Source organism: Schistocerca americana, chromosome X (assembly GCF_021461395.2).
Source record: "Schistocerca americana isolate TAMUIC-IGC-003095 chromosome X, iqSchAmer2.1, whole genome shotgun sequence".
NCBI classification, from domain to species: domain Eukaryota; kingdom Metazoa; phylum Arthropoda; class Insecta; order Orthoptera; family Acrididae; genus Schistocerca; species Schistocerca americana.
The window spans coordinates 269,935,738-269,952,542 of NC_060130.1; the positions used below are offsets into that span (position 1 = coordinate 269,935,738).

General features: G+C 43.9%; 1 protein-coding gene across 7 annotated transcripts in view; it reads right to left on the reverse strand.

Annotated features, from left to right (window-relative positions):
• Nucleotides 1–16,805, reverse strand: part of LOC124556761 (nuclear factor 1 X-type) — a 587,449-nt gene that overhangs the window by 207,927 nt on the left and 362,717 nt on the right. The window lies entirely within an intron of this gene.

Below are 16,805 nucleotides of genomic sequence, written 5' to 3' on the forward strand. Positions count from 1 at the left end.
CATTAGCATATATAATCAGTGAAATATTGTGATCATGAGAAAGTGAACTAATTTCAACTTTGCGGGATGTGTTTTCCATGTTTAAAGTAAATTATTCACGTTGGAAATGCGTGCATTTTTTCCTTACTTAGCACTTGAAATTTGTAATTTCACATGACTTTAGAAGCTAATTACAAGTACTGCAACTTTCCATTATTCGACAAATGCCCATTTCAACTGACACAGTGTGAACAAAGCACGAAGCAGAACGAAACTAATTAAAACAACTTGACGCTAGTAGCCAGATCAGCTCGCAAAATTTATCTTACGTTCCTCGTTGGTCAACAGCACATCGAATTTATGCGGGGCTATTATTTATCGGCACAATTCATTGAAGTAATTGTTGTAGGTTGGCAGGAGAGCCACCACCGTGTTACTAGAGGAAGCCGAAAGGCACGCGTTTTAGCTGACGCAGGCTGGCGTGAGGTCTGGAACAGGACAAGGAAATTAGAATTTAGAAAAAACGGACGTAGCTGGTGGAATACTTAACTTTAATCCATTAATGGTGAACGTCGCTCTTGACGTTACATGCTTCACAGTATCAATAGTAACTGGTAATGGCGCCTTGCTAGGTCGTAGCAAATGACGTAGCTGAAGGCTATGCTAACTATCGTCTCGGCCAATGAGAGCGTATTTTGTCAGTGAACCATCGCTAGCAAAGTCGGTTGTACAACTGGGGAGAGTGCTAGGAAGTCTCTCTAGACCTGCCGTGTGGCGGCGCTCGGTCTGCAATCACTGATAGTGGCGACACGCGGGTCCGACGTATACTAACGGACCGCGGCCGATTTAAAGGCTACCACCTAGCAAGTGTGGTGTCTTGACATCATGGACCGTACGAATACCTCTGTTCCTCCCCTTGCTCCTAACTTCCAGTACTGGGGCCACACACCACCATCTGAACTTAACACTCCCATCACTACACAGGACATCAGCCTCACACTCCGCACTAAACGCAACACTGCTCCCGGCCACGACTGCATTACCTACCGCCACCTCAAACACTGCCCTTCCTCCTTCCTTTCAATCCTTGCCACCCTCTACAATGTCATCCTTGCCACTGGCTTCTATCCCGACCTGTGGAAAACCTCCCGTATCCTGATGTTCTCCAAACCCAATGTGGCTTTCGACCTTCTTTCTCTGCTGATGACCAACTCTTCCGCCTCACTCATCTCCTCTCCCTCCAGCTCAACTCCCGTCACTCAGCCATTTTTGTCTCCCTTGACCTCAAAAACACCTACAACCGTGTCTGGCATCCCAGTCTCCTGTTTAAACTCCAAACCTACGCCCTTCCTATCAACTACATCCGTCTGATGGCCTCCTTCCTCTCCCACCGCCACTCCTATGTTACCATCCCTAATGCCAATTCCCACACCTTCTACCCCTCTGCAGGTGTGCCCCAGGGCTCTGTCCTCTCCCCTCTCCTCTACCTCCTGTAGACGGCAGATATGCCCCAACCCCCCTCCCCTCCAGTACACCTCTTGCAATATGCTGATGACACCGCATTCCTCGCCCTCGCTCCTACCCTCCAACAGTCCCAACGACTTCTCCAGAATCACCTTGACCTTTTTCCTGCATGGTGTAACCAGTGGCTCCTGAAAATCAATCCTTCCAAGATCGAGGCAATCATCGTAGGTCATACCACTCGCTCCTTCCGGCTCCTGGATTTCTCCCTTACTGTCTGCGCCCATCCTGTCTGCCTCACCCCCACCCTCACCTACCTTGGCCTCACCATTGACCGTCACCTCACCTGGATCCCTCATCTCCGCTTCATCCAATCCAAAGCCCACAACTGCCTCCGACTCCTCAAACTCCTCTCTGGCCGGACATGGGGGTTGCACCCCTCTACCATCCTCCACACCTACAAATCCTTAATCCGTCCCATCCTCTGTTATGCCAGTCCTGCCTGGATATCTGCCCCCCCCCAAATTATATAAGTCCCTCCAGATCCTTGAGCGTCATGCACTCCGCCTCGCCTTCCGTATATGCCTCCCGTCCCCCACGCGGATCTCATTCCTTTCCCCCATCTGCTCCTATTCCTCGAACATATCCACATCCTCTACACCTCCCACCGCCTTGAACCCCCTCACCCCCTGGTTGCTCCTCTCCTCTCCCATCCCCGCCCTCTGCCATGTCTTCACTGTTGTGTCCCCCCTACCCTCCATCTCTACACCCTACATCTCCTTTCCCAAGGTGGCTTGTATCAACTCCCCCTCCCGGATGATGCCCTCTCTCCCTCCATTTATCCCTCCTATCAACTCTGATCCTCACTCCCCCTCCTTTCCTCTGTCCTTTTCCCGGGCTCCCTCTCCTCCCCTTCCATCCTCTTTCTTCCCCACCTCCCCTCTCTTTGCCCCCTTGTCTCCCCCGAGTCCTTTTACATTTCCCTCCTCTGCCTCCTCTCATTCCCTCTCGCGTCTGCCCTTCTCCCTCTTTATTAGTCCTTTCCCTCCTTGGTTCCCCCCTCCCTTTTTCGTTTTTTTCCTTCCTCCCTCCTTGTTCTTCCCCCTCCTCCAAGTCCCCCCCCCCCCCCCTTATCTGCCTTTGGCTCGGGAGTGTCATCTTTGTGCCGCCACTTTCGTGCAGTGTTCTACATTGAGTGTTCTACAGTGAGTGTCTTACAGTGGGTGTTCTGTGTTGTGTTTTTTGGGAAGTGTTGCGAACGGCCATCATACTGTCGCTGAGTGTGCCTTTTATCTCTTGCGAACAGAAACCAGACTGTCGCCGTGTTTTTTTAATGGTGCTATGTTACTTGTCTGATTCCTGTGTCTTTTATTAACGTTGCCAACCCCTTTTGCTTTCTGTTTTAACTTTCCGCATTTTTCCACCATTTTACACTTGACGTCACCGTTTTATCGCCTGTTTTTCTTGTTTCTTTTCTTCTTCCGTTTTTTAAAATAAAAGTCTGTAGGCTGTAGAGCAGCGTACTAAGCTGCTGCCAGCCCGCCCCCTTCGGGGGGAATTGAAAATCAATAAAGGAAAAAAAAAAGTGTGGTGTCTGGCGGTGACACCACAGTAATCACGTTAATTTGCTTTCAGGCGTATTTGATAACACGGAAGCGTGCAGTTCTTTCATACCTGTCGCTGCTTCGGTGAGACAGTTAATTCAAAGTGTTTCAATCTGTGTAAATAGCAACAAGGAATGATGCAGAATCATGTTACGCTATCATTTGAATTAATTTCTGACAATAGTGTCCCACTACAGCCATAAACGGAATGATTTAAACAACCCGATCTGCCTAACTAATTGCAGTCATTCATAACTATTGTAATAATACAGGTGCATTACGCAATGTTAAAATACGGTACGAACAGCTCTTCAAATTAAGAGATTAACTGCTGTTGTTTGTATCAAATCACGTAGTCTTTCATTACTTTGTGCTGTGCACTGATACACACAAATGTGAAATTTTTAAAGAACATGCTATTCAATTTTTTTTCCTGAACATATCAACTGCTGGAACGCTTTTCAGTATTCCGCAAGAAATGTTAAGGAGAGTTGAATGTTTGTTCCATAGAAATTACGTATTTGTATGAGCTGCGTCAGTTCTAACTGGAACATGGTTTCGTACCAAGAAAAATAAACAATTTTTCAAAAATCATATTACAACAATAGAAACAACGTGTTTCCAACAAACAACAGACTATCCTCCGGTATAAAACGACATATATTACAGGAAATGTGTCAGATCATGACGACTTGTATCTAGATTAATGCCAAAGACCAGATGCATTAAAACAATGGAAAGTAGGAAAGCAGTTGTCTGTAATGGTTGTCATTTTATTTCGGAGGATGGTCTGTTGTCTGACCCTAACTGCATGTTTGTAATAAGGTGACATACAATTATTGTGCAAAGCATGACTTTGAAAACAAATTTAGAAGCGTTATAGCACTGTCTCGTTAAAATGATGTAAAATAAATTGTGCTTGTAGTTTTAAAGTAGCCGTGTTGTGTCACTTTAGTTTAAATGAATAAACGAGAAGACCATCGATCACAACATTATTTATGTCGGGTGCTTTACGGCTAACGGAAAGTCATCGAAAGTTGAAAGTTTGTAATAAGTCTGATCCTTCACTTTCAACACCTAAGAAATGCTTGAAGGTGACGCACGTGAAGACGTCCTAACACTACAAGCACATATGAAAACCACGGGAAAAAGAGGAATACGGCACTGGACTACTGACAATTACACATGTATGAAATACTTAACGCCACCGGCATCTCGGAAGATAGAATAAGGCACGTTTTCTATGAAAAACTAACAGGAAAGCCTTGTGAAAGATGTCTGACATATATGTTGGCTGCCAATCAAAAGCAAAAGCAAAAACTAATTTCTTGGGAAAATTCGAAGCGTTGTAAAAAGTTTACAACCGATTTTGTGAGCTAGTTCGTTACTGCAGCTGAGACGTGAGTCCACCATTTCCCATTAGAAACAGAATAGTCAGTAATCAAAGCTGTAGATGGAAAGCGGTGATCCTGATTAATTCCAACTACGATGGCCCATTAGATTAATAATTAAAAGTAGTAATTGAGCTCCCTGTAAAGATCTGTTTAGGCACCTCGGGATTCTAACTGCACCATGAGAATACAACTATGACTCTGTTATGCACATCAAGTAGTACACTAGCAGTAATCTCACAAACAGTAGCATCCATGATCATGGAACCAGACTGCCGGACCTTGTGGTCGAGCGGTTCTAGGGGTTTCAGTCTGGAAGCGCGCGACCGCTACGGTCGCAGGTTCGAATCCTGCGTCAGGCATGGGTGTGTGTGATGTCCTTAGGTTAGTTAGGTTTAAGTAGTTCTAAGTTCTAGGGGACTCACGACCTGAGATGTGCTCAGAGCCATTTGAACCATTTGAACGAACCAGACTAAACTTACAGTTACCAAGAGTAAACAAATAAAAAACACAAAACAGTATCTTGTCTAAGGGAATAAAATTGTACAATAAACTGTCCATAGAGATTAAAGATAGAACTAAAGCCTAAATACTTTAAGCCAGTTAAAGCATACCCGTTGAATAATTTATGCTGCAAAGTCAAGGATTATTTAGATAACAGAGAGAAGGAAATTGAAAGGAATTAACATTATTTAATAATAAACAACTGCATTCTACGGAAAAATGTCATAGTTTAATGCTTCTTGCTGTAAAATCTCATTCCCAGGATCTGTGATGGAAAGTTCTAATCTTATCCCATTATATTGAGCTCAAAGTCTCATTCATTTCAGACGAGCCAACGGGTAATAGGAGAATTCGATAGAACGATAGAAGAATCGTCGAGGCTGTGCTGCCAGCCGTGTGTGTGTGTGTGTGTGTGTGTGTGTGTGTGTGTGTGTGGGTGTGTACGCGCTTTTAATTTATAAAAAAAAGCTGTTTCCTTATGTGTGATATCATTTTGTAAACGATCTGTCGATGAATAAACAATTAACTAAGTGGATTCCATCTGATAGAAATGTTATGTCCTATGTTCTCTAAATAAGTTCGTAAAAGGGAAATATGTCGAAAAGCAAAAACATTTTTATCCGAGAAGCTCAAGTCTTTCACTACCAGGCAGAGAAACTTTCTGCACAATCTCGTACACACAAACCGTGTTTCGACAGTGACGAAAGTAAGGAGGAGAGCTAAATTGTAATGGAAGCAATTAGACCTATCTGATGTATGAAGAGAGCCGCAGTCACACGCGAAACTCAGCTGGTGACAATGCTTCGACGTTTCCGGTGACCATAGTCAGATATGAGGCTGGGAGCGTCTGCGGGCGCTCCGGAATGAAAGGATTAGCCGGGGGCATCCGGCCAAACGCAGCCTAGCGCCCACTCGCTCGCCCTGAATACCAGCGCCTCATTTGTGTCTGAATGCGAATAGGTCTGCACAAGCTCAGCCGCCTTCTCATAATGCTAACTGCTCGCTCAATATTCCTTCCAGATCTGTAACAGACTTAGTTGCTTTCATACGGACTATAGCGCTCCTATCCTCTCCTCCTTAGTAAAACTCTGAGCTTGAAAACACTATTTTTCTTTTCCTCCAGCACGTACGTATCGAAAACAATTTGATAAAATAAAAATCTTTAGAGGAGGGTGGCGGGTGGATTATTTCGGTTTTGATGGTATCTTAAAGTAGGCGAATGGGATTTTCTTCTTTCATGCAACTTCTTTCTTTATCGAACCCATTATCGGTTTGTATGTTGGTTTTTGAAAATTTCAGTTCACTTTCTGAACCTCTCACCTTAAAGCACTGTGACCTATATTCCCACCATATACGCTACTGGCCATTAAAATTGCTACACCACGAAGATGACGTGCTACAGACGCGGAATTTAACCTACAGGAAGAAGATGCTGTGATATGCAAATGATTAGCTTTTCACAGCATTCACACAATGTTGGCGCCGGTGGCGACACCTACAACGTGCTGACATGAGGAAAGTTTCCAGCCGATTTCTTACACACAAACATCAGTTTCCTGGTGAAACGTTGTTGTGATGCCTCGTGTATGGATGAGAAATGCGTACCATCACGTTTCCGACTTTGATAAAGGTCGGAATGTAGCCTATCGCGATTGCGGTTTATCGTATCGCGACCCTGCTGCTCGCGTTGGTCGAGAACCAATGACTGTTAGCAGAATATGGAATCGGTGAGTTCAGGAGGGTAATACGGAACGCCGTGCTGGATCCCAACGGCCTCGTATCACTAGCAGTCGAGATGATAGGCATCTTATCCGCATGGCTGTAACGGATCGTGCAGCCACGTCTCGATCCCTGAGTCAACAGATGGGGACGTTTGCAAGACAACAACCATCTACACGAACAATTCGACGACGTTTGCAGCAGCATGGACTATCAGTTGGGAGACCATGGCTGCGGTTCCCCTTGACGCTGCATCACAGACAGGAGCGCCTGCGATGGTGTACTGAACGACGAACCTGGGTGCACGAATGGCAAAACGTCATTTTTTCGGATGAATCTAGGTTCTGTTTACAGCATCGTGATGGTCGCATCCGTGTTTGGCGACATCGCGGTGAACGCACATTGGAAGCGTGTATTCTTCATCGCCATACTGGTGTATCATCCAGCGTGATGGTATGGGGTGCGATTGGTTACACGTCTCTGCCACCTATTGTTCACATTGACGGCACTTTGAACAGTGGACGTTACATTTCACATGTGTGACGACCCGTGGGTCTACCCTTCATTCGATCCCTGCGAAACTCTACATTTCAGCAGGATAATGCACGACCGCATGTTGCAGGTCCTGCACGGGCCTTTCTGAATATAGAAAACGTTCGACTGCTGCCCTGGCCAGCACATTCTCCAGATCTCTCACCAATTGAATATTTCTGGTCAATGGTGGCCGAGCAACTGGCTCGTCACAATACGCCAGTCACTACTCTTGATGAACTGTGGTATCGTGTTGAAGCTGCATGTGCAGCTGTACCTGTAGACGCCATCCAAGCTCTGTTTGACTCAATGCCCAGGCGTATCAAGGCCGTTATTACGGCCAGAGGTGGTTGTTCTGGGTACTGATTTCTCAGGATCCATGCACCCAAACTGCGTGAAAATGTAATCACATGTCAGTTCTAGTATAATATATGTGTGCAATGAATATCCGTTTATCATCTGCATTTCTTCTTGGTGTAGCAATTTTAATGGCCAGTACTGTAGATTGCAACAAAGAGTACACAAATAAACCAATCACTATAAAGCATTGTCTTCAGTTGTAAAAGAGCAAAGTTTGAAGAGATTTGAATCCCTCAGCAGAATATAGTAGGACAATGCTCATTACAAACAGTAGTCTTCGTTCCTCAGTGTTTTCAATTGTTAATGTTTGTATGTGCAATACCAGAGTCTTAAGTGAAGCTGAGTTGCCGCTATTCACAATTGTTTTGGAACCCTGATCTCAACTTCAAACTTTACCGTTGATTTTAAAATACACTGGAAGACAGGAATATTTTTTCCAGAATGTTAGGTACAGCCTCCTATTGTTCTCATGTTAGCTTACAGCAATTACGTTTAGTGATCAGACCGATCGGCATGAGTACTGCATAACTTACTGCGCTTGTTGTTTCGGAGGTCAGCGTTCGATGATGATTCTACCTCAAGTTTTCCAGACTTTCGCTAAAATTGAAATAGCTACAGGAAATATGGAGACACAGTTGAAGAACTGGTTGGAATGGATGATCAATTGTTGAAAATTACACCATTTACTGTTGACTGAAATGCCTGAAACCACTTAAACAGCCCAAGCCTCCCATTCTTGTGCTTTCGTTTCCCACATCTTCATCTTAGTCGCATGATAAAATTCTGTATTTTCTTCTTTTCAGTGCGATGAAAGATTTCAAATTATTTCTTTGGTCCGAATAACCACATTCAGTAAATAATTATATTTCACAAATTGAATTTTTTGTTATTTAACCAGACGAATGACCTTCAGGCGACATCTGTGCAACTTTTTCACTAATTTCTTTATTTTCCTTACTTTATTTTTGCTGTTGACTTTCTTCGGTTCCTTGGAAAACGAAAAAAATACATTACTGTCCTTTACTTTCTCTGGCACTAAGAATTTCTCTCTTATTTCCTTACTTTTCTTTCTTAATTTTTTAAACCCATAAACTTCCAAATATCTGTTACAGTTACGGAAATCGAAATATATGTGACATCCCTTTTGCGACTTATAAGACAGGAATATTCCTGGGACATTTGTTTCGGCGTATAGGCTTCCAAACAGTTCAGCTTAAGTTTTAGCGTGTGAGGGAAAAAGGAATCTTTCGAGTGCCTAAAATCAATACACTTATCTTCTACTGGGTTTAGCCATATTAATGCGTTTCATGGTGGCTTGTGATCTGATTACTGAAAATATCTGGAAAGGTGTTCCAAAATTATTTCTAAAATATATCTGCTTGAAAAGTAACATGCATTGCTTGTTCATTAGTTACAAAACTTTAAAGAAGTGTTCTGAGGTTGAAGTAATGTGTGGTTTAGGTCCGATTTATAATATGATAGCGAAAGATATGACAAATTTAAAATAGCGCTACAAGTTCAGTTGATTTAAGAACTATTACGGCAACCGTAAGTTTTTTTGAGTTTAGTAGCTTTCTTTTTGTTTATGTCTTAAGATCTATGGAAATTTATGTGTTTCTTAAAGCACTTGCATTTGTGTATGGAGACTCATAGTATGTCGAATCTGATACTTAACTCTGCGGCCGGCCGAAGTGGCCGTGCGGTTAAAGGCGCTGCAGTCTGGAACCGCAAGACCGATTATGTGTTTCTTAAAGCACTTGCATTTGTGTATGGAGACTCATAGTATGTCGAATCTGATACTTAACTCTGCGGCCGGCCGAAGTGGCCGTGCGGTTAAAGGCGCTGCAGTCTGGAACCGCAAGACCGCTACGGTCGCAGGTTCGAATCCTGCCTCGGGCATGGATGTTTGTGATGTCCTTAGGTTAGTTAGGTTTAACTAGTTCTAAGTTCTAGGGGACTAATGACCTCAGCAGTTGAGTCCCATAGTGCTCAGAGCCATTTGAACCATTTGAACTTAACTCTGCATTCTCCATAAAGTTGTAGCCAATTCTGATAATTACGAAATTCAGTCAAAATCTACATTAGACTACAGTTAATGCATGGTTTATACACCCATCAAAGAAAGTTTTGCATCACCCCGGTTCCCAGAACTCCTGAAGGTAGACGTTGTGGATATTGTATCACAGACACAGTCCCTTTGACTGTTCAGAGATGTCGCTAAACCCACCCAAAGATGTAAACAATCATGCATGAGCAGCGCCTATTAGACGGAGGGGGTCCGACAGCTTATCACTTCCAATCATTCCACCAGGAAGGAGGTACACGGCTCGTTTTGTCTGTAGTTCAACCATGCCTAGACGGTCAATAGCACGGTTCGATCGCGTCCGCATTGCTACTTTGTCCCAGGAAGGGTTCTCAACAAGAGAAGTGTCCAGGGGTCTCGGAGCGATCGAAAGCGATGCTGTTCGGACATGGAGGAGATACAGAGACACAGGAACTGTCGATGACATGCCTCGCTCAGGACGCCCAAGGGCTACTACTGCAGTGGATGACCGCTACCTACGGATTATGTCTCAGAGGAACACTGACAGCAACGCCACCAGGTTGAATAATGCTTTTCGTGCAGCCACAGGAAGTCGTGTTACGACTCAAACTGTGCGCAATAGGCTGCATGATGCGAAACTTCACTCCTGAGGTTCATGGCGAGGTCCATCTTTGCAACCACGACACCATGCAGCGCGGTACAGATGGGCCCAACAACATGCCGAACGGACCGCTCACGATTGGCATCAAGTTCTCTTCGCTGATGAGTTTCGCATATGCCTTCAACCAAGCAATCTTCGGAGGCGTGTTTGGAGGCAACCCGGTCAGGTTGAACGCCTTAGACACACTGTCGAGCGAGTGCAGCAAGGTGGAAGTCCCCAGCTGATTTGGGGTGGCATTATGTGTGGCCGACGTACGCCGCTCATGGTCATGGAAGGCGCCATAAAGGTTGTACGATACGTGAATGCTATCCTCCGACCAATAGTGCAGCCATATCGGCAGCATATTGGCGAATCATTCGTCGCCATCGATGACAATTCGCGCCCCCATCGTGCACATCTAGAGAACGACTTCCTTCAGGACAACGACGTCGCTCGACTAGCCATTATGTTCTCCAGACATGAACCATATCGAACATGCCTGGGATAGATTGAAAAGGGCTATTTATTGACGACATGACCCACCAACCACTCTGAGGTGTATGTGAATTCCTAAGGGCCCAAACTGCTGAGGTCATCGGTCCTTAGACTTACACACTACTTAAACTAACTTATGCTAATAACAACACACACACACACATCTCGAGGGAGGACTCGAACCTCCGGCGGGAGGGGTCGCGCAATCCGTGACATGCCGCCTAAAACCGCGAGGCCACTCCGCGTGGCCCAATCTGAGGGATCTACGCCTAATCGCCGTTGAGGAGTGGGACAATCTGGACCAACAGTGCCTTGATGAACTTGTGGATAGTATGCCACGACGAATACAGGCATGCATCAATACAAGACGACGTGCTACTGGGTAAAGAGGTACCGGCTTGTACAGCAATCTGGACCCCACGTCTGAAGGTCTCGCTGAGTGGTGGTACAACATGCAATGTGTGGTTTCGGTGAGCAATAAAAAGGGCTGAAATGACGTTTATGTTGACCTCTATTCCAATTTTTTGTACAGGTTCCGGAACTCTCGGAACCGAGGTGATGCACAACTTTTTTTGATGTGTGTTGTTTTAGAGCCTTAAGTCAATAAATACAGGGTGGGGCAAAGAAAAGTGGACTGGACGAGTGGATACGATTGGTCGTGAAAGTATGCATATAAAGACCTACAATTACTCCCAACAGAATGGAGCAACTGTCCATACAGCCGGCCGAATCTTAGAGCAATTTGCACAGCCGTCACATATGACGGAGTTGTTGTCAGAGGTCAGTCCGGTCGCGTCCCCTAGATGGCCACTCAGATCACCTGATCTGTCAGTGTGCGAGTACTTTGTGTGGGCAACCCTCAAGTCTGTGTATCGCAACAACCTTTACGGTCTTCAAGAACTGCAATAGAACATTTCGGAGGATGCAGCAATTCCAACAGTCCAGCCTCGAATCGCCTTCATAAACTTGTTGACCTGAACCCAAAAGTGTCAAGAGATGAATAGTCGACACTTTCAACATCTGCTATGCTGTGTTTCTTTGTGTCATGGAACTCTGCTCTCCAGGCCACTTTTAGTTGCCCCATTCTGTGTTATGACAGCAAAGAAAAGAAAGTAATACCTTCTAATTTTCGATTCAGCTGAATCTAATTGTTGTTGTTGTTTTGAAGGCGTAGGCATAAGAGATTAAGTGACAGAGACTGAAATAGGCGTGTGCGTAGCCCTGGAAGGTACCTGCAAAACGGTATACACCGGGGAATACCTGAGCGCTTTGCCGGTCTAATTCGTTGGAGGTAATGTGAAGCTTTGGGGCTGTTTTTCGTGTTTAGACCTTTGAATATTGGTTCCGTCAATGGAGAAATGAACGAAGCTCTTCATGAAAGCGATTTATATAACACCATGCGTCCTACACAATACTGACAATATGGCATCACACGTTCCCTGTACGTATTTAGTATGATAATGCTATCGTCCACGAATCACAAGCCATTGCATCACAATTCATAGAAGAAAAGTCGGTTTCACTAGACTGACATACGTTAAACAGCGACCTGAAGATTATCGATCTTCGATGGGACGAAGTATGACGTCGATAGTTTGACAAATTCCTAAAAAGGCACCATCTCTTTGTGTATCATCAGCCATTTGCCATCCACTCCTGAAATTGTCCATGCAATACGGTCTTCAGTTATGTGCATCCGCGTTGCTCCTAATGTCAGCCACCCACCATTCATTTTCTTATCTCTTGGAACGGCACAAAGAACTTCCTTAGCCGATCTACAATCAGTTCGCCTGGCTACACTCCCCGCTTACCTCTTTTTCCCATTCATCACAGTCATAAATACGACTTCCACTACTACCTCCTCCCTGATTATTGGTTTCGTTTCCTGTCTCTGCCAATATTTATCAAACGAATATTCCCACTGGTCACCGAGCTGCCCTCAGGGTTTCAATGGTTCTTGCATTTAAATTCCATGTATCTCTGCCACAATCAAAATTTGGAAGCTTTTCTTTTCAGACACATGCAGAGATCAGTTTTGAGAACACAGATAGTTTGCCAAAGGCGCTCCGTGACGTTTTTACTCTTTTTTTGGTTCTACGTAGGGACTTCAGAAAGTAAGTTTGACATTGCGTTCCACGCTAAGACCACTGCGCAACAAGTGCGGTGCGTTGTGTTGTCAGTGGAGAGTACGGGTTCCGTGCTTCATGCAGACAGTTCTGCTACAGTAGTGATAACACCGGCACCACAGTGTGCGACTGAAATGGCGCAGCAACGGGGAACGTACTCCTCTGTTGAAGTACGTGGTACAGTACTTTTCTTATGGGGAAGACGTCTAAAATGCACACAGATTCGCGCTGAAATTCTGGTGGTATATGGACCAAATGAAATGTCGCGTCCAGCAGTAGTAAAATGGAGCCACAATTTGATCAAAGCCGCACGGACGTGGGTAATGCTGATTGAGAAGTCCAGATCTTGTACCCTGCGATTTTCTTCTTTTCGGCAAGCTGAAAGAACATCTGGGAGGAAATAGTTTTTCCAACAATTAGGAGTTCACACAGTTGTTCTCCAAATGGTCCGTAATCAAGGAGCGGATTTCTATCGACGAGGAATTGAATGATTGGTAGAAAACGCCGACAGTTGTATACAGAAATTTGCTGACTGTTGAAAAATAGTGTCACTTTGAAGTGTAGTACACCATTCAATAATAATTACTTGGCCTGCCATAACAAAATGCAACTTACATTCTGAAGTATATTATTACAGTCTTATTGTAATCCATCTTTGGGTTTCGTTTCAAGCTTGCTCTATTAAGGTTTTCTTTTCACTGTTGGAGATTATTTGCTACAGAGCTAAACAACATATTTTCGTCTGTGAAACAAAGGTAGTGCCAATATGTTCCATTAATACGTACTTTTCCTTCGATTTCCAATTTTAAAGACCTAAAAAAATCTCTCGAGGAATGCTGAGAATAGTTTAAATGATATAGAATGTCCATGCCCGATTCCTTTATGGTGGTCATAAGTTCCTATGTGACCAAACTGCTGAGGTCATGGTTCCATAGGCTTAAACATTACTTAATCTAATTTAAACTAACTTACGCTAAGGGCAACACACACACACCCATGCCCGAGGGAGGACTCGAACCTCCGACGGAGGGAGCCGCGCTGTCTATGGCAAGGTGCCATAGACAGCGCGGGTACCCCGCGCGGCTGACTCCTCTTTCAATTTAGAATATCTCACTACGCTGCTCTAGCAAAAATAAAAGCAATTTCTTTGTTCTGTGCATCAGGACTCAGAGTGAGCTCTTCACCATTGATTAAATACTTTATTATTAGCATAAAGAAGTCCAAACCCTGGTACTTGTTAAATAGTTGTAGTTTGTGGAAAGATCAGTGGTGCATGTCCTAAGAATTTTGGGCATATAACGTAATAGATTAAATATTAAGTATTACTTCTTCATGAGGGGAGAGGGTTCAAAAATGGATCTGAGCACTATGGGACTTAACATCTGATGTCATCAGTCCCCTAGAACTTAGAACTACTTAAATCTAACTAACCTAGGATATCACACACATCCATGACCAAGGCAGGATTCGAACCTGCGACCGTAGCGGTCGCGTGGTTCCAGACTGTAGCGCCTAGAACCGCTCGCCCACACGGGGGGAGAGAGAATACCTTATTTTTATAGCTGTGCTTCTATATTCAACAGCAATAGAATAAGTGGAGTTATCTGAAGAAAGTGTTTTCCAGTTGTTACCCTCTACACGTTCACTCATTTCTTGTGGTTTTTTTCGAATTATTAGTTTAATTACTAAATAAAGCTGGCTATGTTGTTTCATGAATGAATTACAAGGCTTTGGTTTGCTATTCAAGAATATGAATTTACATATTAATTATTCAATTCTTATCTTATCAGGGTGAATAATTTCGGTTCCTTCGTAACGGCTGTGTGAAAATAAAGGATCGTGTCCAGCAACGACAGGGCAATATGTCCAAAGTAAAATTCAAACATGGAAATACATGCAGATAATGTTATCCTGTTTCGTTGACCCTTAACATTTCATCACTATCGAAGTTAACGTATTGACGTATCTTCTAAGGGACTTACAATATTAGATGAACAATCTGAAAATTACAGTCTGCCGGAGTGGCCGAGAGGTTCTAGGCACTTCAGTCTGAAACCGCGCGACCGCTACGGTCGCAGGTTCGAATCCTGCCTCGGGCATGGATGTGTGTAATGTCCTTAGGTTAGTTAGGATTAAGTAGTTCTAAGTTCTAGGGGACTGATGACCTCAGAAGTTAAGTCCCATAGTGCTCAGAGCAATTTTTTTGAAAATTACAGCAAAAGAAACAGAGCTTGCAAGCCGATGGGCCACATACAGGAGGAAGTTTGCTTTAACGTTTCGTCGACATCAAAATCTTTAAAGAGATGAAACATTAGTTCCATTGGACAACCTTCGGGAAAATGTTCGTAATGACCAGTCTTAACCGCAGCGCCAACTCGTTCGGTGGAACGAACTGGTCGGCCTCTTTAATAATGAACCGTCTGGCGAATTCTTCTACCTGTATAATCCCTTTTTTGGAGCTTTCATGATCCTCTTAGGCGATCGCTTAAATTTCCTCAAATGCACAAACAGGAAGTGAAACAGAGGAGAGGATAGCTCCTTAGCTGTTATTTAGTTACCTTGCATTAGAAACAGCGGTGGGGTTCGGAAATTATGCCAGGACCAAAGACAGCAGTGTGGGAATCAGAAACTGGACATCATTATTACTCCTCCCCTTGGTGATAAATCGCAATGATACAATTCTTTAAGCACCGGATTTGGAACCAGATAACGCTGGGTGGAATACTATTGCGCTAGTGTGTGGTTATTGCCATACTCTGCGGAGAACAGTGAACTTCACTTATATAGGACATACGTTACGCTATGAGTTGATAGATGACTCAGTCCACACTACTTTTCCACAGAAATGGGATTTGTTCAAAAATGGCTCTGAGCACCATGGGAGTTAACAGCTGAGGTCATCAGTCCCCTAGAACGTAGACCTACTTAAACCTGACTAACCTAAGGACATCACACACATCCATGCCCGAGGCAGGATTCGAACCTGCGACCGTATCGGTCACGCGGCTCCAGACTGAAGCGCCGAGAACCGCTCGGCCACTCCGGCCGGCAAATTGGATTTGTGCCTCATTCGATTGCAGCTATTAGGATTGTGCGCTCATGATGGTATTGCCTACAGGAAAGAACCATTGCTGGATTAATGTTAGGAAACACCAAACGATTTTAAAGTTTTGCTTTTGAATACCGAGTGGTGAACGGCTCTTTAAATAGAGAAAAATGCAAGATAATATCTATGAAGTGAAGAAAGAATTTCATAATTTCTTATATTTAATTAGCGGTAAACTTCTTACATACTTTTCTTACTAAACGAAACGAAATAGAACGAACACGAGAAATCAGTAACAGCGAAGATAAACAGAAGAGAGAATTTTTGGAGTATTCTGGGAAAATGCACACCATGTATTACGGAAACAGCATATAGGACGTTGTTCTAGATTACCGGCCCAGCGTTTGGAGTCCTTATTCATTTAGACTCATAACATACTCGATGGCACTTAGAGACACGAAGCTAGGATCTTAATAGATCAGTATGGCTCATGCGAAAGTGTTACAGAACCAATGATGGAAGTTATGTAAGAATGGCAACTTTATTTTCATGAAAACGTGTTGGCTATATTTAGAGAACCGTATTTCGGCGTAGACTGGCAAGAATTCTACTGCCTCCATCATGTATCTTGCGCAGGGAGAATGCAAAAAAAGCAAGCTAGATTAAGGCGTATATGGAGGCGTATAAACAGTCAGTCTTATTCCGCTCCATATGCTGATGGTATTGGACAATATTTACAAGAAAAACATGCTTAAGGCAAATGAGTCAGGATAAAACCAACGGTAAAACTCACTATGCCTCGTATGAAGGAAATGGAAAGATGGCATAAAATTGCTACCATTAAGCTGAGCTATCAAAATTGAACGTTCTTTTATGGTAGGTAAGTTTTATTTTTCGTATGTTCA